Here is a 20,335-nt window from a genome sequence, read left to right on the forward strand (position 1 = left end):
GGGCCTACATGACTGGGTTTTAAAATGATTGGGACACAGATGGTTGAAACAGTAAAGATAATGCAGTAAAGTGGTTCTTACCTGATTGGTGGGGTGGAGAGAAACTTGAGGGAAATAGGAGTACAGGATAGGTAGGTGAGATCAAATGGTCTTCAGTTGGAAGATAGCTGGCATCGGGTGAACCTCCCACCCACCTAATTAATTTCTTGTTACATAGCTTTTTTGGTCCCCACAAGGATGTGACTCTGGTAGTCATAGCAAGGCATCTTTGATACCCCAAAAAGTATAGGCTGTTCTGTAAGCAAAATTAATTTTCATTTTGGAAGGAAATGTTTCCTTAGCTTAGTAAATAAAGTGAAGCTCTGCTGACTTTAATGATTCAATCATGTCCAAGAAAAAATTCCTGATTCTTTATTTTCCTTGTCTTTGATTGGGTATTTGTTGAAAAGTTAATTTTCACCACATTGACTAAGCTAAGAGAAAATTCACTTTGGAGCAAAAGAGGTTTATTCTCCACATGCAGAAAGACTTGAGGCACCCCTAAATGCTTAGAATATAACTGGGTATTAGCATTTATAAATAATAACACCAGAGATTGTTGATCCAGGGAGCAACTAATTGTATCTTCCTTTTTGCCTTCCTCCTTTTGTCATTGGGAAAAAAATCCACATTGAGCAAATCGGCATGACCTGAATTGTATCTTTGGTAGGGATGCACCGATACTTTTCAGATACCAGTACTGATACTTGGCATTTTCATGAGAACAACCAGGGTTGCAGGGGTTGCAGCTGGGACCTGGCTCTGGCGCTCCACCACTGTCCTGTAATCATTAGTCTGTATTGTTTTAGAAAAACTGTCACATGACAATAACCAAAAATGTATCAGTACTTGTACTTGTAAGTACTTGGGCAAGTATCAGTACTTGTACTTGCAAAACTGGTATCGGTGCATCCCTTTATTTATATTTATAAAAACAAAATCATACGTTAAAACAGATGTACAAATCCCAGCAGCTCCAAGTGCTCCTTACAAATGACAGCTGCCTCCTAAGTTTTCATTTTTTCTCTAGCCTAGTCTTGGAGCTGGAAAAGTATCTGTACTTGTACATGTACCGAGTACGGTACTTGGTATCGGTGCATCCCTAATCCTTGGTTGTGTAAGTTGTTTCAGATAAAATACGTAAAATGTCTTTCCAACAGCAAACCCTTAACCCCTTCATGACTGAGGCCCTTTTTTCAATTTTTGCACCCATGTTATATTCCACATTTTAGGCCTGAAAATGACGTAAAACCCCCCAACATTATATATTTTCTGAATGCCAAGACCCTATAGAATAAAATGGTGGTAGTTGAAAATTTTTATGTTGCGCAATATTAGCGCAACTCCTTATTAAACCCCAAAATTTAGTGACAAATTTAATTAAATGCCCCAAAACACAACAAATTACCAATTTTTTTAATGAAATATAAAAGATGAGGTTACAACGAGTAAAACGATACCCAACATGCCCAGTTTACAGATTGCGTGCGACCGTGAAACGGCGAAAAACTGCAGTACCCCAAAAAGTCAATAAAAGACACTTTAAAAGCCCCCACAGGTCATCAATTTAGAGATACCCCAAAATACTGGCCCTAGAATTATTGCTCTCACTCCGGCGTGCGCGGCGATACCCAACATGTGTAGCGCGTTCGTCGTTTTCATGCGTAGGCGCACCCGACGCGTGTTTACGTGGCGACGCGCGTGCTCGCGGGGGCGGGGTACTTTTACATTTTTTTTTTTTTTATTATTAGATTTATTTTATTTCATTTTAATTTTAAAAACTGTTTTTTTTTTTTTTTTTACTTTACTTTGACTGCTATCACATGGGGGGGCTTGCAAGCCCCCCCATGTAATAGCAGATGGTGGTGACAGGTCCTCTTTAAGGTGATGCTGGGGGTCCAAAAGACCCTCAGTGTCACCTTTACACTGGAAATAAGCTATTGAAGTGCAGATCGCACTTCAATAGCTTATAGCTGGGCTGCAGGAGCCCAGAACTGACAGCCCAGGGACCGGAAGTGATGCAATCTGCATCGCTCCCGGTCCCATAGAACGGGGAGGGGATCGATGAACGGAAGTTCGTCGACCTCCTCCCCAGCTCCCCGCGGACACAAAGATCGCCGGTCCCGGGCCCGTAGGAGGGGCAACGGAGCCCGGGAAGCACGGCGGGGGTGGCCCCTTCTTCGGGACGCAGAAGCGATCTGGCGACAGGTAAGTCGCCAGGATCGCTTCTGTTGTAAAGCCGACAGTCGGCTCTACAAGTTTAAACAGACTCCCGGCGGCAAAAGTCGCCGGGAGTCTGTTTAAACAGCCCCGATGCTGGCGACGTACACTGTACGTCGTCAGTCACGAAGGGGTTTAAACTGTCTGAAGATAAAAGCAAAACCCCTGTTTTGGCTTTGGCTTTAATGTAACGTAATTTGTTTGTTGCAGCTCAGAAAAAATGTTGCAATATACTGTCATGTTATTCTGATAATAAGTTACTCAGCTTGAAGCTGATAGAGATTATAAACATATATAGCATAGAGACCATCTATTGCCTGATGTGTCTGATATGAAGACAGTGATTTCCTGTTTTTAATTAAAAACTGTAGCACTCAAAATGTCATCTGCCTTTTCATTAAGAGATAAATGACTGCATTATTTGTTTATATAAAGGCTTGTATGGGGTTTCCACTTCCACAAAACGCAGCAGGTTTCACCGATGTGCTTGTCATTTTTAATTTTTTTTGCTTATAACAATAAACAATACAATTTTACTGTTATCATGTGACCAAAGCACAGCCATTGTGTCAGCAGATCTGCACCAGTAACGGCAAAAAATCACGGTTCTTAAAACTCCCATGAGCTAATTGCAGTACTACACAGTAGATTTCATTAACAAGAAACACAAAAAGAGTTATTAGTATTTTAATAATCGTACATATTTTTATATATGTCTAAAAAATTATTTATCATACAAATTAACATTTATGACAGGAATTAATGATAGCACAATGTTTGTTTCTAATCATAAAGTTGAGCACTACCTTTATGCTTTCTAGCAAATATGGCTGAAGACGCCAGCCTCGAAAAGAGATCAGGTAGAAGATGTTGCATCTACTTGAGTAGCACTGCACCCCAATACAAAAGGCAGCCTTCATTCTCCTTATCTATCTACATGAGTCCGAAAGCTACTAAGACACGCTTTGTGCTCCATCTGCTGGCTGCAAGAAGTAAATGCAAAATATTTGTTTACAATATTTCAAATTTACCAGTTCCTGTGAGTCCTTACCCTGTTCAAACAAGTCCTATCCCATTTCCCTGTTTTGTCCTGGCTGATGCATAATGTTAAAAATTCCATTTCACACATGAAGAAACCGTAAAAACTACCCACAGAGGAAGGGGCTACAGCTTATTTGTGACCCAGAGTATATTATACATGGCATTGAGCTTAAAAGGCAGTCTCTGACAGTCTTCAGTAGTATTTCATATACTGAATATTATGCACAGCCCTTTATTGGCATCAGGGTCCACAGTTATGGCTTCCCAAACCTATTAACTTGACACCACTGGATTAGAGCACGTGTACACCCATTCATGCATACACACATACAATGGAGGCATTGACAAGTTACCTGCAAGTGATGAACAATACCTCGCATTTCACTGTGCTTTCTTAACCACTGGAAGGCTGCGGTGTTAAACCCCCTTCCTGTCCAGGCTATTTTTCAGTATTCAGCGCTGCAGTACTTTGACTGACGTGCAACGCTGTACTGAAATGCATTTTATACCATTTTTTGGGGGACAGATAGAGCTTTCTTTTGGATGTACAGTATATATTTACAACTGGGAGTTGTATTTTTTACTATATTAAGGAAAAATCATCGAATTTTGTTTAAAATTTTTTTTTTCCCCTATATTAAATTATAAAACATTTATTATTAAACACATTTTTTGGTAAAATATAAAAGATGGGATCACTTTGTGATGGTTGTAAGGTGTGTGCCCAGCATCACACAGATAGCTTGGGCTATCCTTATACAAACATAAACGATTCATCAAAGCCTCTTTCAAAACTTCATTTTAAAGCTTGCTGTACACTGTTTGTGCAATTACTAGTAAAATGGGTCTTTGATAAAGCCTTATAAGTCCTTAGCTTTTCAAATGAAATATTAAAAGTGCACTTCCCACAGATGAGAGTCTGTCAACAGAATATATTGATTTTTTTATGTTACATATTCAATGAAAACATGTTTTTGTGTATGTTAAAGGAGAACTATGAGGTGAGTGTTTTTCACTCACCTCATAGTTCTAGCCGACCTGTGACAATGAGACTGTCACAGGTCAGCTCAGTAGGAGCATACCGGCGTTTGCTCAGCTCTCGATCCTTTCACGGCTCTCTGCCGTGACAGGGGAGGGGCTGGATTACCCCCTCCCCGCTCCGATCCGCCAGTTAGTTTGTGTCCTCCCGTTACCCTAAGGAGAACTATGGGGAAAAGCCTTAACCCCATAGTTCTCCTTTAAGGAATGTGCATATTTATTATCCTTTCAGCATTGGCTACTTGGTAATTTACTTTCAAAGTAACCAGCCATAACCTGGATTTTACTTCTCAGTCTAGAAATATGAATACTTAGGGGTCTATTCACTAAGCTGATGTAGGCAGCCAAGTGAAAGACCGGCCGTATATCAGCTGAAATCAGCCTGACATCGGGTGGCTTCACGTGGCTTCGAGTCGGCTGAACATGCTCAGCATGTTCGGCCAAACCGAAGTGCAGGAGGAGTTCGACTCAGCGGATCCAAAATCTGGATCGGTTATCGGTTATCCGGCAGGATACTTGCTGCTGTTTGGTCTATTCTTATAGATGCCGAACAGCAGTGAGTGAATAGCCTAATGCCGCTGGCCGAGCAGACCGAGCAAAACAGAAAAATAGTTTAAAAAGTACAAAAAAATAAATAGAAAATGATTGTGCGGAGCTAGCAATGACAGCTAGCTCCGCACAACAGTTTTCTATTGTCCGGCGGTTCTGCTGCCGTCAAAAAAAAAGAAGAAAAAAAAACTCTAGCATTGCACCCGAGGGCGGGTAAAACTAGCATTGTACCCGCCCTCTGCTGATGGACCTGATGGAGAACTGCAGCAGGGGGCGGGTGCAATGCTAGTTTACTATTGGCTATTGCAAATTGAAATAGCCAATAGGAATCTAGCAATGCATTCCTATGGGCACATTTTTTCCCCCTATTCTGACACTGCTCCGTGTCAGAATAAAGAAAAAAAAAAGAAAAGCAGTGTTTCTCTCCTGGACGGCCTGTTAAACGGTTTAAACTCGACCCTCTATCTGTCACTTTTGCTGGACAATTTGATCTGTTAAAAGAAGTTGAAAAATATCAGACTTACTGACTAGATCACCAGGTACAAATAAAGGAATAAAAGCCCAAATGAAGAAAACTAATGCAGCCACCCATTTTAAGGATTTGTAAGCTGCAACATTTTTGTCTTTGCGTTTAGATATGCTTTAGAAAAAACGTCTGTCCTTTTCTGAATGGATCCCACCCTCGCTGGGTTAGTGCCATTTATTTCCATGGTACTGGAAATGGTGCAGCCCTCCTGCACCATGGAAAGGCATGATACTGTGGGAAAATTTCAAGGCACCCTTGAGGTTGCTGTAGACATCCAAACTCCTGTGAATTTCCAGAAAACTAACAAGCTCACTGGCAAAGGCAACTGAGAGTTTCTTATGCCTATTCTCACATTACAAGCTACCACAATACTGTGCATTGTGGTGAAAAAAGTATGCACTACTTTTTTTCAATGCAAAGCCACAAATGAATGTCAATACAATGCTCCTAGGGCATGGTACCCCACACTGGGTATGTTGTGCGATAGTGTGGGCGAAACGCATTACATTGATGCAACGCTATGGTGTGAACCGGCCCTTAGGCATTTAGTGAATGGACAAGATGCAAGAGAGGCACAACTCTCATGACCACAGCATACCGGAAGTACAGTGATACTTTATGGCATGCACAAATGTCTGAATTAAGTGTGAAGATTGCTTCTATTCACAGTCCAACACACTTGCCCACAGGCGACTTTTTTTTACAATTAAGAATTTATAGAGCTGTGTTTGTACCTGGCTTTCCGCTTTAAAAAAATAGCTGTGAAAATAAAGCAGACTTGTCGTTGCTGCTTTATTATTCCTCAATCATTAACCCAACAGGCACTCGTCACACTCATTGCACTCGTAAGTGCAATGCAGCTTTCGGCTATTTAATGTGATTGCTTTGCTGAATGGTTCAATACACTTTTTCAGATCTGAGCATCACAGATGGGGTTTGTGATTTGCAGTACACTTGGCTTTGTCATTTTGACACTTATGTGCTAAAACCAGAAGCCTCCAGAACAGGCTCCCTGACCTCCTGTTCCTGCACCAAGCTATGATATTTGTATGGTGATGATTGTTAAACACCCTGCATACTCTGCATTATGTATACACAATGTTATGTAAAGGGTTTAAAATATTTTTGAGCTATATTATTGTGATCTGAAATCTTGAGTTGCCATTATTTGCACTGCTATCAATTTTGTCACTTGCGACCCATGCCTGCCTTTTATTTGTTGTCCTGCAGACTTAGCTTATTGAGGAAAAAATCTGCTCCTTTACACATGAGATAGCCATTTCTCAATCCTTATCATTTTATGGCAGAAAGTTAATGACACAATTTACTCAAGTGAATGATCTTGAAAGGTCATTCTCTTAGAAATCAGTGATTCCATGCAATGAAACAATTAGTTTTGGTCACCATGCTGTACATGAAATGAAAGTGTGAAAGTGCTTTTTACTTGAATAAAAACTTTAAAATGTCGTTAAATGTATTTTTCTTCGTTACTGTTATTCCATTAGCTTGTCATACAAGCCCAAAACAGCAGGCGATTTAAGCTAGGCTTAAACAATTTTAAGGTGAATCAAATTAAAATGTAGATCATGTAGATGTTCCACGCTGGGATGTCAGTAATTACATTGAGACTACTCATCTTATTCCAAAGAAATGCCACAGTCCTCAAAATTAGCTTAAACTTCCAGAGACATTTTGCTACTAATAAATATATATATATACATCATTATTTAATTGTATTTCATCAAAATCTTTAATAATCACACTCCTTTACATTTGTGTTTCCATATGTACTTTAACCGATTACCTGACAAAGACATATACTACGCATATGGTCAAATGGTTAAAGCAAACTTTTTTTCAAAGGACTCTGCTGGGTTTCTTCCTTTAAAGTGATATTAAAGTCACAAATGTTTTCCTCCCCCTCCCATGCTGCTTTATAGACTTACCTTAAATGATGCTTCTTGATGCAATCATCTTCTTCCTTCCACTTGTATTCAGCAGTCCCTCCAGCGCTGGTGCCAGTCTCTGATCCAGTGCAGACTCTTATCTCCTCCTGTCCCATGGTGTCTGTCTGCGTGCATGCTCCCAGCTGTGTGCATTCTCCTCCACTGTGTCTCTACTCTTCTCCCTACCAGAGATCTCTACTGCGCATGCGCCTGCCCGACCATCCTGCACGTCCACTTGAGAAGATTCAGATCTTCAGACAGTAGCAAGCGGCGGAGACACAGGTTACCTTTTTGGTAACTTTATTTTTTTATGTTTTTGCATATTCTACTCTAAGTAGAAATGATCAAGTCTACAGATCAGCAAGTGACATCCCCTTCCCCCATGCTACCTGTCCTACCCCAAGCTAACCTGGCTCCTTTGTAAACCCAGGACTGATGGAGGGGAGTTCACAATAAAAAGTAGGATGAGATCAGTGAACTCCCATCCGATGTGATGAATGAAGAGGTGAGCACTTCTGTGTTCAATAGTTCAGCATACTGACAACACCTACTAGTTAACATCCAGACTAACATCCAGAACAAGCAATCTTAAACAGGAACTGAAATGTGGTCTCCCTGCAGCTGATCTTTTACCCATTACTGAAATACCATGCCTTGTTCTGCACTGTGTCTCTGTATGGAGATGGTCATCTTGGTGGAGACAGGGCTTTACTTCCACATGTCAGAGCCTTCAACAAAGAGAACAGTGAGCTGCACAGTAGTGCCATCACTATATTTCCCTCTATATTTCCCTCTAAATCTTGTGAGACTAGCCATTAGAGGCAGCAATGCTTTAGATCTCACACTGCACATACTGTATAAAGCTAAAGCCAACTAACACTAAAATCAAGGGAGTCACACTGTTTTTCCCCTCTCACCCTGTCGTGCTGCATAATGTATACATTGCCCTGGAGTATTCTCATTTTTCAGAGACTGTGCCTTATACTTGCTCGATGACTCATATTTTGCAAGACAATGTGTAACATGCACTAAATGTGTATTTTGCTATTTTAGTTAAAGTTTCTAAAAGTGTGAGCACATTTACATATAAATATCCAATAGTACTTTTTGTGTAGTATATTGTGTTCTGTAGCAAAACGTATTTTGTATGCTAGATGTAATTTGTAGTTACTGTTCTTATTCTGCATCTATGGATGATGTACAGTATAGATGCACCGATACCGATACTAGTATCGGTATCAGTGCTGATACTGAGTATTTGGGTGAGTACTCAGACACCAAATACCTTCCCTGATAGCGGAACTTCAGGTCAGAGGAAGATTTCCTCTGACCGGCATTGCCGTAGGGGATCATGGAGCTGACTTCCTGGCTAAACAGAAAGCCAGGTGGCGAGTAATGACACACCTCCCGGCTTCCTGATTGGTCGGGAAGCTGGCTCAATGCTGATTGGCTGGGAAGCCAGCTTTCTAGCCAATCAGCATCGGGCCAGCATCCTGGACAATCAGGTAGCCGGGAGGCGGGTCATTACTCGCCGCCTGGTTTCCTGATTGGCCAGGAAGCAGACTTGATGCTGATTGGCTGGGAAGTGATGGTGTTACACAGAATCACAGGGCGGAGGTTAGCTGCTTTACAATCCAACCCCGATATCAGAGTGAGTTTCCTGTGAAGAAAAGTTTTAATTTCTAGGATTCAGGCCTAATAAAAAGTTAATTTAAAAAATGAAGAAAGCCTGCAATGTGAGTCATGAAAATGTGCACACATATTCATCATCACTGCACCTCTACATTACCACAATAAATGCTAATCACTTACAAGGTGGAAATAGACTTTAAAGTAGGTGTTAGAATACATCTTCCTTATCATCTGCTACTACTTTCACACATATGATATATGCTTATCTGTATTTCCTTTCTCATATTGATAATTATAATGTGTGGTTTACATATCATGTTTGTTGAGCTCTACACAGTTTCCTGCTATTTCGTTCATGGCAAGGGGACCCACTGCTATAATGCTCCCCAACTCTCTTCTACTGTCAGAGTCTGGTGCAAGGGTCTGAATGGGCTCCAAGCAGGGGTGTATCTACCACAAGGCAAACTAGGCATTTGCCTAGGGTGGCACTTTCCAGGGGTACTCCAAGTACTCTTTCATGAAAAAGGATGTTGTTTTTCTAAGGGGTCTATTCACGAAGCTGCCGAAGGATCTAGCCGTAGCTTCGGCCGATCCTTCGGCTAGCTTCGGCCCCAGGACCCCTTCGGTTCAGTAGAACCGAAGGGGTGCTGTACGGGCTATTCACAATAGCCCGTACAGCTCCCGATCATGGCCGAGCGGCTCAGCCGAGCCGAACGCATATGCATCGGCTCGGCTGAGCCGTGCTGAAAGCCGCTCGGCCTGCTTCTGACAGCTGGGCGGAGACGGCCGTGATCTTACGGCTGGCTCCGGCCACTTGCAGAGAGATCAGCGTCCCTGGTTACCTGCTTCCCAGGGACACTGATCTCCAAACCGGCCGCCAAGGAGAGAAACACTGCTGTTTCTTTTTTTTCCTTTACTCTGACACAGAGCGATGTAAGAATAGAAAAAAAAAAATCCCAGTGGAATGCATTGCTACATTCCTATTGGCTATTTCAAACAGTCACTTGGGGTCAGTTGTCGGCTCACTTCACTTGGGGTCAGTTGTTCACTCGGCTGCCCTCAGCAGCTTAGTGAATAGACCTGTAAATGTGCTTTGGGCCTACACCACATAGGCAGTTTACTTTAAAATATCAAATAAATATTAGTTACAAAGAAATGCATACATACCAAAAACAAAACAATGACCCCCCCCCCCCCCAACCTTATCCTTTATAGACATCTCAGTAATACTGACAAGTACATAGACAGTAAAATATATGCAAAATACATTTACAAAATAGTGCTTGGAAAAAAATGTCCCAGCCTCTCTCAGAGCCTTTATCTACCTTTTTGTTATAGGGAAACTCTTGAAATCATTTTCAGGTCTCATGTATCCCCTACTAAAATGATTCTATCCACAGCTCACAGTACATTTGCACGACTAGTAAGTTGTAGAATGTTTTAAATAAGAGAATAAAGAATATGGTGTTTGACACCCAGAGCAGATCGTTTTTTACCACCGCTAACTGCATACAAGAAAATTATTTTTAATTAATCATCTTGAAAAGTAATTAATAATAGTATGATGACAAGAAAGGAAGACGGTGATCATTGTGATGTCTTCTAACATTAGTGGTCAGTGTAGAAATGCAAGGGATGAACACAGGTTCAGACCGAACCCAAGTTCACCTGAACCTGGAAGGAAGCTGTCAATGCCTGCCAAACCTGCAGCCGCAATGGCAGTCTTCCTCCCACAGATGCTGGTGATGATAATTGACTTATATGGCCACATACCATTATCAAAATATGGCCATGTGGTCGTTAACTGCCTCCGGGCCGGCCGTAGTAGAAAAACGGCAGGCCCGGAGCTCTCTAGATCTGATTGGTCTTGAAGTGGTTAAAGGTCACTAATTGGGCCAGCACTAACAGTTTTCCTTCCAGGTTAGGTTGAGCTTGGGGAGAGTGAATCCAAGCTCATCCCTAGAAATGACCCCTTATATTGGTACTCAGTGGAACATGTCCTCCTTGCATTGCTAGTCATTGTAGGTAGGAGATGGATTCACCAATGCTTTCTTCTCAAGGAACTCCTAGCAAGCTCAGAAGGAATCTTAAGGTTCCATGTCACCCTGATTGAGAAAAGCCACTTTAAAATATATCACACATATTATATAACCAAGGAGCAAAAAAGTAAAGTAAATTGGAATTTGCTTAATTGTTCCCAGAAAAAGCAATTAAATGGTTTATAATAAAATGTATCCTCTTTCAAAACCTCAAGGGCAGGCTTGCAAATTTCTGGTACTTGTTAGCAAACTTACTGAAGCAAAAATATAATAATTTTTCTGAACTAACTTTTTTATGGTAATGCATTTTGCGTAAAATATCATTAAAATAAATTTCACACATGTTAGGACTGTACAATAAAGCAGATCTCTGTATTCTAGTCACATAACTGTGGCTGTATATGCACAACTTTTAATGTACGAAGGGCCTTCTTTTACAATATTTGTTTGGTTGGTTTTAGCTATAAAAAGGTTCAGGGACTTATAACAGCTTATAGCGCTGAGTTTAGCTGGTGAATGCTGACATATGCAAATAAGGAATTAAGGCTAAAATGTTAATTTGCAGTGCATTGAATATATGGAAATGTTCAGTTAAAATGTAGCAGGATTAAATACCATATGAATCACTGAAAAACAGTATGTTATTTGGCTGCATTATAAACATGGTCAATGTTTCTGACAGCTGGACTGGAATGGGAAATCCAGGCATTGGAGAAGAGCAGCAAATAAACTGCAGCTCAGTCTGGTAAATGCATAGGTAAATGTGAAAGATAAATATGTTTTATAATTAGAAACAGAAACATAGATTGACAGCAGAAAAAAACATCAAGTATTCCATCAAGCACATTTTTCTTTTAACCTTTCTGTCCAAGTACAGACCTTTGTTTATAAATTTTTCAGTTTTCTTTCTTCCCTTGTGGTAAATCTTTCAGTCAGCTTTAAGAAGTGAAAAGGCATTGGCTGATCAGCAAAATTATAATTGAAATGAATGTGTAAACATACGCCTAAGTTATGTACAATAATATGTAGCAGACTTACACTAAAATCTTTGATACTTTATTTTACTGTGAACTAATATTTTGCCTCTAAATGTATTTTAATTAAAAAAAATGTGGATAACCATTGGGGGTACACAAGTTTTATGTACACATGTGGGTTCAAATTGTATAGATTTATATGTGTTTGTGCAAGTTATGTATGTACATGTTTATTTCATTTTAATATTTTGTTTTTACTTCTACTTCTACTGTGATGTCAGCACTATTTTAGAAAACAGTGTCCCAAATCTACTAACCCAGTTTAGGTTAAACGAGTCCCAAATTGGGATTTAAAGTGGTATTAAATGCTCAATTTTTTCAGTAATATGTCCAGACCAAAAAAAATATATTGCCCAGTAAAGTATTTCTTAACATTTTTGCCCAAGGACTTATAGTCATCATGTTTCTGAACAGCTGGTTCCATCTCTCTTAGTACAGCTTCCCTGAACTTCCTGTTCAGTACAAGATCACAAGAAACAACACAGTCTCCATTAATTGTTTATCTACTAATTTGGTGAAGGAAGTAGGGAGGAAAGAGGAGCAGGGAGCAGGGGAGTGGGTTGCCTTGCTGTGCCTGTGTGTATGCAGAAATACACACATCTTACTAGCCCACAAAAAGGTGACTCCAAAGGACCCTGCAAGAGAAAGGAGCCACCCTTAAACAAGATATCAGGGCTCTGGGGAGCAGCTGATTCTGCAGGAAACTAAAACTTTTAAATGTCAAGGAGCAACATCCATTGTGATTTCATCAGCATTGGAAATAGCTTAAAACAATTTGACTTTTATATAACTTTTTAAAAAACAATCTTTTACTTCCATTGCAGTGGTATAACCATAGCCATAGCATCTCACACCCTGTGTGCATGTGAAAATAATACATATTTATCACTATAACATTAAGGGTTAGAGAGGTTGCCACTAACAAGGATCCTGTACCCACTGTGACCTTTTTAGTCAAGCGTGGACCAACAGGAGGAATCTTTGGGATCTTTATTACTAGCCACAGATCCTCTTTGTAGGCTGTGTATTAAGGAGAACTTCTTTACCTGTCTTAATAGTATAGATTTATTGCTCTCAGAGCTGACCAGATGCCACAAAAAGGTGCCGTCTGGGGTTCAATCCCATTTTGTTATGGGTCCCCATGATCTGAAGTTATGCCCCTGTTCCATGGCTATACAGGAGGGCAACAAACTTATCTATTAGGTAGGTCTTTGGCCGGTCAGACAATATGTAAAGAAAACTAGACTTTATCACAAAAACTTTCTGTACCTCAGCTATGCTACACATATTAACCGCTTGAAGACCAGGTGTTTAGACCCCCCTCCTGGCCAGGCCATTTTTCAGTATTTAGCGCTGCAGTACTTTGACTGACATTTATTCCGTCATGCAACGCTGTACTGAAATGAATTTTATACCATTTTTTGGGGACAGATAGAGCTTTCTTTTGGTGGTATTTAATCACCACTGGGCATTTTATTTTTTACTATATTCAGGAGAAATTACTGAAAACTTTGAATTTTTTTTTTACATTATGTTATAAAACAACTAATATTACCCACTTTTTCGGTAAAATATAAAAGACGGGGTCACGTCGGGTAAATAGACACCAAACATGTCAAGCTTAAAAATTGCACGCACTCGCGAAATCGCAAAAAAATAGCATACCCAAAATTGGCCATAGGCGACGCTTTAAAAGCTTTTACAGCTCATCAGTTTAGTGTTATCAGTGATTGATGGCCCTAAAATTATTGCTCATTGCGACATTCACGGCGATATATAACATGTGCGGCGTAATGGGAGCAATCGTCGTTTTCGCAGGTATGCGCACCTGACGCATGTTTCCATGCGTGTATGTAGGGGTGGGGACTTGAAAAAAAATGTTTTATTCTTTTTTATATGTAACTTAAAAACATTTGGGGGGGAAACTTTACATTTTTTTCCTATTTTTTTTTCACTTAACTTAATTGCTATCACAGAGGGGGCTAAGAAACCCCTATATGTGATAGCAAAAGAGGTGACAGGTCCTCTTTATGGAGACATCAGGGGTCTCCAAGACCCCTAATGTCACCTAGGACCCCCCCTGAAGAAGCTGATGAAGCAGAGATCTGCTTCATCAGCTTCTCTCCAGCATCTGAAGCTGGAGAGTGACACGAGAATGCGAAAGTGCTGTAATATACACCACTTCCGCATTCTGACAGCGGAGAGGGGACTGGAGGGAGATCGTGAACCGACCTCCCTCTAATCCCCTCTCAGAGAGCCACTATGCTGGTCCCGGGCTCGCACCGGGCACAGCGGAGCCCGGGATCAGCGTGACAGGGGGGGGGGTGCACATATCGGGACCCCATACAAGCGATCCGCCGGCTCTATAGCCAGCGGGTCGCTTGTATGATAGCAGGCATCGCTGCCGCTCAAGGCGCGCACGAGTGGGTGGATCTAACAGGACGTGTATACACGCCCAGTTACATCCAAGAAGCTCCCGGCCGGCCGTGTATACACAACGGCTGGCCGTGAGGTAGTCAAAGACTGCATAACTATTGCATATTGTATAGCATTTACAAAATTATTCTGCATAAAAGAAAGTTTATTAAATAGTTTCATTATGAATGGCTTCAGAAACAGGTATGCATTTCTAACATTACAAGTAAGAGGGCTGAGTGAAAGCAAGGTTTGCGATTTATGTCTGTTAAATGACATTTAGCTGTTTAACTGCACAGTAACAAAATTAGGACACAGTTCACAACAAAGGCACAGCAAACAAACTCTGAGCTTTTGTGTTTCTGAATACTTTAAAGAATACTTTAAAATGCTTTCTTTGCTAGCGTATTCAAATTATAGTAGGGGGGACCCTGGAAAAGCACCCTTCCAGTGTCCAGGGCATGTGGCCTGGTATGAGAGGGAGGGGGGGCCCTGCCAGGCCTATTCTATTAGCTTGGAGAAGGGAAGAGTGGAGAGCAGGGAGAGGAGAGTAGCTTGCCTTGCTGTGCCTGTGGGATAGTGGAGATACACACAACCTATTGGCACACACAAGGGTGGCTCCATAGGACCCTGCAAGGGAAAGCAGCCATTCTAAAAGAGGATCTCAGAACCAGTGCTGAGGGCACCAAGACTAAAAAAAACTAAACTAAAACCAATAATGTCAAGCAGCTGTAAAAGCAAACTGTTAGGTTGTATAAAAAGGGGATGCTAATATAGTCTGCATCTGTGTATAAATCATTTGTAAGGCCACGTGTAGAGTGTGGGGTCCAGTTTTATGCACTGCCAGTAAAAATGAGATATGAGTTTGGACAAGTTTTAGAAACAGGCAACTAAGTTAATAAAATGCATACAATACAAACTTATAGTAGAATATAAAAAAAATGGCAATATTCAGTTTGTAAAAAATATATCTTAGAGTTACATTATCTAATATGTTTAAATATATTGTAAAGGTTTGACAAATGAACATTAACATAGAAAATGACGCCCCTGATGTCTCCATGTTAGAAACAAACATTGGAGATTACAGTACTACTTGTACTAGAAAAAAGATATGGTAAATACAAGTGCAAAATGCAACAATGGAATAAAGTGTTTGTTCACTAATGCTAGAAATCTGCCACGCAAAATAGGAGAGTGGAACGCTTTGGTGCATGAAGAGCACTATGACTAATTTGGAATTGCAGAATCATGGCTTCATTTTTCACATGATTGGACTGATGGGCGAGCTTGTTTGTTTTTGACTAGCTGATGCATCTTGCAAATGCACTGAAAAGTTGCGAACTTTCAGGTCTTGTTCACACCAATCACGTTCCAGGAGCAGAGCAGAGCAGTTACAGACCGGAGCAAAACTGTGTCCAATGTATTCCAATGGTATTTTTAGCTCCAGTTCACATTGCAGCGTTCCGTTCCAGAGCAGGTAAATAAACTGCAGCAGGCCCTATTTGACCTGCTCTGGAACGCATGCAAATGCATCAAAAACGCATACAAACGACCTGGAATGCACTGAAAGCCCATTTTAAACTAAAAAAAACCACATTTTTTTAAACCAAAAATGGCCCAGAACGCATCAAAAAGGCACAAAAAACGAGGCAAAAACGGGGCCCAACCCACTGCACTGCGTGTGCAGAAACTCGTGCAGATCTGCTCTGCATTTGGTGTGAACAAAGGCAAAGCTGTTGAAATCAAAAGGAGGTGAATCCTGAAATATATTAACATTATATTAAATGTTTTAATTATACTTTATTTAATGGCTATTTCTTGGCTTACATAAAGCAGCAACACCCCTATCTGATCAATTTTAACTTTAAAAAAATCTTTTTATGTGATTTTTGCTGCGGCACATGATTTAGTAGAAGATAGAACAAATCTAACAGCTATTAGAAGGTTTAGACTTCGAAATAAAATAATGTCAAATCCCCCAAATTCGTACAATTGCCAAACAGTTGCAAAACATGTTTTATAGCTATGCCTGTGAACTTCTTGTGCAATACCACACTGTATTGTCTACAAAGCTTAATAAAATGTCAACATAAAGTGCACAAAAACACTTTAAAACCACAACTCCACATTCCAGAAATGAGGAATTGTTATGAAGACATAAAAATCACAGAGCCATATTTCAGAGACAATAGTCACACATATAGCATGAATGCTGGAGAGTGTGTAAGCAAAAATGCAGTCCGAACATTACTTTGGCCTGTGGGTTAAGTACTTGCTCACTCCTTATTAGCTGCACATGAAGAACCTCTTCCTCTCCCTTTAGGCCTCCCAGGAAAATTAGGAAATATCCTAATTTTAATAATAGCTGTGGCAATAGTTAGGCATTAATAAAGCGCTGCTTTGATGCACTTGACCCTGTGGTGATTATGTGCAGTAAACTGATCTGCAATAGTATGCAGTAGTGTGCATCTAACAAAGGGAAGCTTTGTATGTGTCACCAACATGTTTATCCTGCTAAACCCAAAAAAATAAAATGATATAAAAATAAAATATATCTCGCAAAAAATTTTTTTTTTAAATGCTAAACTCCAACCCTAAAACAATAGAACCCAAAGCCTGTTTTTGTTTTTGCAGAAAATAAAAAAGTGTTAAACTAAGAAAAAGAATTCCCCAAAAAATGGCAAATAGCAGCAGCTAAGGAGCAAAAGACATTATTGCTGACACAAATAAAAAGTAGTCCTAAAAAACACTGCTGGGTCTATTTACAGTGAATGCAGAAGGTGGTAAAAAGACACACCACAATGCAATTCACATTAAAGGAGAACTATGAGGTGAGTGCTTTTCACTCACCTCATAGTTCTAGCTGACCTGTGACAATGAGACTGTCACAGGTCGGCTCAGTAGATCGGGAGGTGAGTGAACACATACCGGTGTTCGCTTACTTCTCGATCCTGTCACGGCTCTCTGCCGTGACAGGGGAGGGGCTGGATTCAACGCTCCGATCCACCAGCGCCCACTGGCGGAACGGACGGGTGAGGGGGCGGGTACAGCTGGCTCTGCCCCCTTAGACTTGGAGGTAATATTGTTATCAAACAACACAGAACAGAAATAGGAACAGAAATATGTAATAGAATAGAAATGTATAATACAAGAACACGCCTGAATGTGTAGAATGTTTTAAAATAACTGCATGCAAACTGCATGAAAATTCCCATGGGCAATAAGATTAAAAGACAAAAACTGGCACTGAGAAGCATAGAAAATTATTATCTCCTATGCTCCTTTAGCTCCAAATAATAGACATAAAGGCAATGTTACATGGAAACATTAGAAAATTAAATTCACTTATTAAGAAAAAAACTAAAGAATGTTTATTTTGGCATATAGTCACAGAAAGTGAACATTCACAGTTTAGTGGATGCTACCACCTATTTTTCTTTAGTGGATGCTACAACTGTATCCTTTAAGTGTTCCATACTAAAATTATTTAGGAGAATTATTATTTGTATGACTTTGTGTATTCTATTTAATTAATAAATTCAAAGCATTTGGCAGCATGTAATTAAGATGTTTTTTTGATATGGTCAAAAAGTACAATTTCAATTCATGAATAATTTGTACTTCAATTTGCAAGATAATAACTTATTATCACCCTTTTTATTATTATTGTTTCAAAGTGCCCCCTTTTCTACATTTCCACACCCATTTCAGATTCCATGGCTTTTTTTTCCAACTGAAATTTTGCTATGGCAAATGTCTTTCTGTATTCTATTCTGTCTTCACAAAACCCTACTTGAATATATCATGAAATACATTGTCACCATGAAGATCTATTTTCTTTTATTCATTTGAAGGGTAAGTAACTGATTTGTTATAAAATAAGAATGGAATCTGGAATTTAGCTGGGTACTAGCAGTGATCTGTGTCACTCTGCCCTTACCTTTTCAGAATCTGCTTTTCTCTGTAAATGTGTGACCCATTCCAGTTCCTATGAGATAGGAACTTTAATTAACCATTTATCATCTGTTTACTGAATTACAGGATATTTTGCTTTCACAGACCTATAAAATTATGTTTAAAGTGTATGTATACTTTTGTATCAGATTGGTTTTGACCCCTTCTTTTACCTGGTTTTCTTCTTTTGGGTTTTAACACTCAGCATTTCTATTCACACTCAGCAGACTGTCTAGTCTGCTTCTAAATATGATCAAGTCTTTGCTTTCCAACACTAGGGGGTTGATTTACTAACCTTATAAACACGCCACGAACAAGTATACACCTCTGTATTGTGATCCCTCCCAGCATGATCTATTGGTGGAATCTAGACACCTTTGTAGTGTGTACACACCCAGCAGGTGTGTTGTGCAAAGCCCTGCATGAATTGCAAGGTGATGTTGTGTAAATTAGCTCTACCTTGTGTTGCTTGCATTGATGAATGCAGGAATGTAAATGCATGAGCTAACCATTTTTGTCTAAACTGTGAAGCAGCATTATATATGCATCATGTGCATGATTTTTCCATATATGGCATTAGTGGAAATATGCTTTTAGAGACTTGCATGCCACTATTAGAGCGTCGTGTAGCCTATGGCGCATGCTACATGACGTGCACGTACGTAAATACATAAAAACGGAGTGAAAATGTGACACGTTGCTCGTGTTTGGTTGATAAATACGTTTTGCTGTGTAAAAATGCACACGCACCTAGTGCGTGCGTGTGTTTAGGTTAGTAAATCACCCCCTAGGAGTGTCTAAATCCTTCGACCTTTGCCAACAATCCTATGGTGGTCCTTACAAATATGTTTTAATTGGATTGGCAATATTTTAGAGGCTGGTTACATGTTTCTTGATTTACAATTTTAATGAGGGAATATATGCCCATTGAATTCTAAAATAGGATTTTTAGGCAAATGTTACGTACAATTGTCTCCATATTTGCTGTAATATTTCAATAGACCTAACAATGTTGCAACAAACAGTATAAGAAAACTATTTATTCATTTACAAGGAATATTTTAGTAGAAGGGACATAAACAGTAGTAGACATGTGCGATTCGGTTCATTCCGAGATTCGTTTTGGACGAATTTTCAGAAATTGGGAGATTCGGATGCATCCGAATTCCGAATTAAAGCTAAGACAAATGCAAAGGAATCCGAAATTCCCGATTTCCCAAAATTCGTTATTGTACGAATTTCGTTGCAGCAAAACGACATTAGGAAAAAAAAAAAATTACAACATTTACCTTCTACAACATTTCCATGGTTAAAGTACAGAAGCAATAGTTTAGAGGTTAGAGCACAGGTTTGCCATTGTCAAGGTCGCTGGTTCAAGTCCAGGCATGGGAGAGTAATGGATAAAGATATTTTTTTCTTTGCTTTTGAATTGGCATTCTCCTATTGACCTAAATGACTAAATGTCATTTTTTTTTCCTAATGTCATTTTGCTGCAACGAAATTCGTTATTGGACGAATTCTGTTGCAGCAAAATTTTTTTTTTTTTAGGCAAAAAAGTGACATTCAGTTTGAAAGTCCACAGATGGGCGGAGCGAGCCATGACGTCACGGCTCACTCCGCCAATCACTTTATTCAGCCTCTGTTGCATCACTGGTTTCTTCATCACTTTTAGATTCACACATATCAGTTTCTTCAACTTCTGCTGCATCACTGCTGTCTGCTGAGTCACTGTCTATATATACAAGATCATCCTCAGTTCCGTCCATGGCATTGCTGATTCCACATTTCTTGAAGGACTTCACAATCACCTCTTGTTTGACACCATACCATGAGTTTAGAGAGTTTACAGGTTGTTTTTCACTTTCTGACATTTTTATGGTCACAGAATGCTCCGAC

This window comes from Nanorana parkeri, unplaced genomic scaffold (genome assembly GCF_000935625.1).
Source record: "Nanorana parkeri isolate BGI_ZX_2015 unplaced genomic scaffold, ASM93562v1 scaffold843, whole genome shotgun sequence".
In the NCBI taxonomy this organism is placed as follows: Eukaryota; Metazoa; Chordata; class Amphibia; order Anura; family Dicroglossidae; genus Nanorana; species Nanorana parkeri.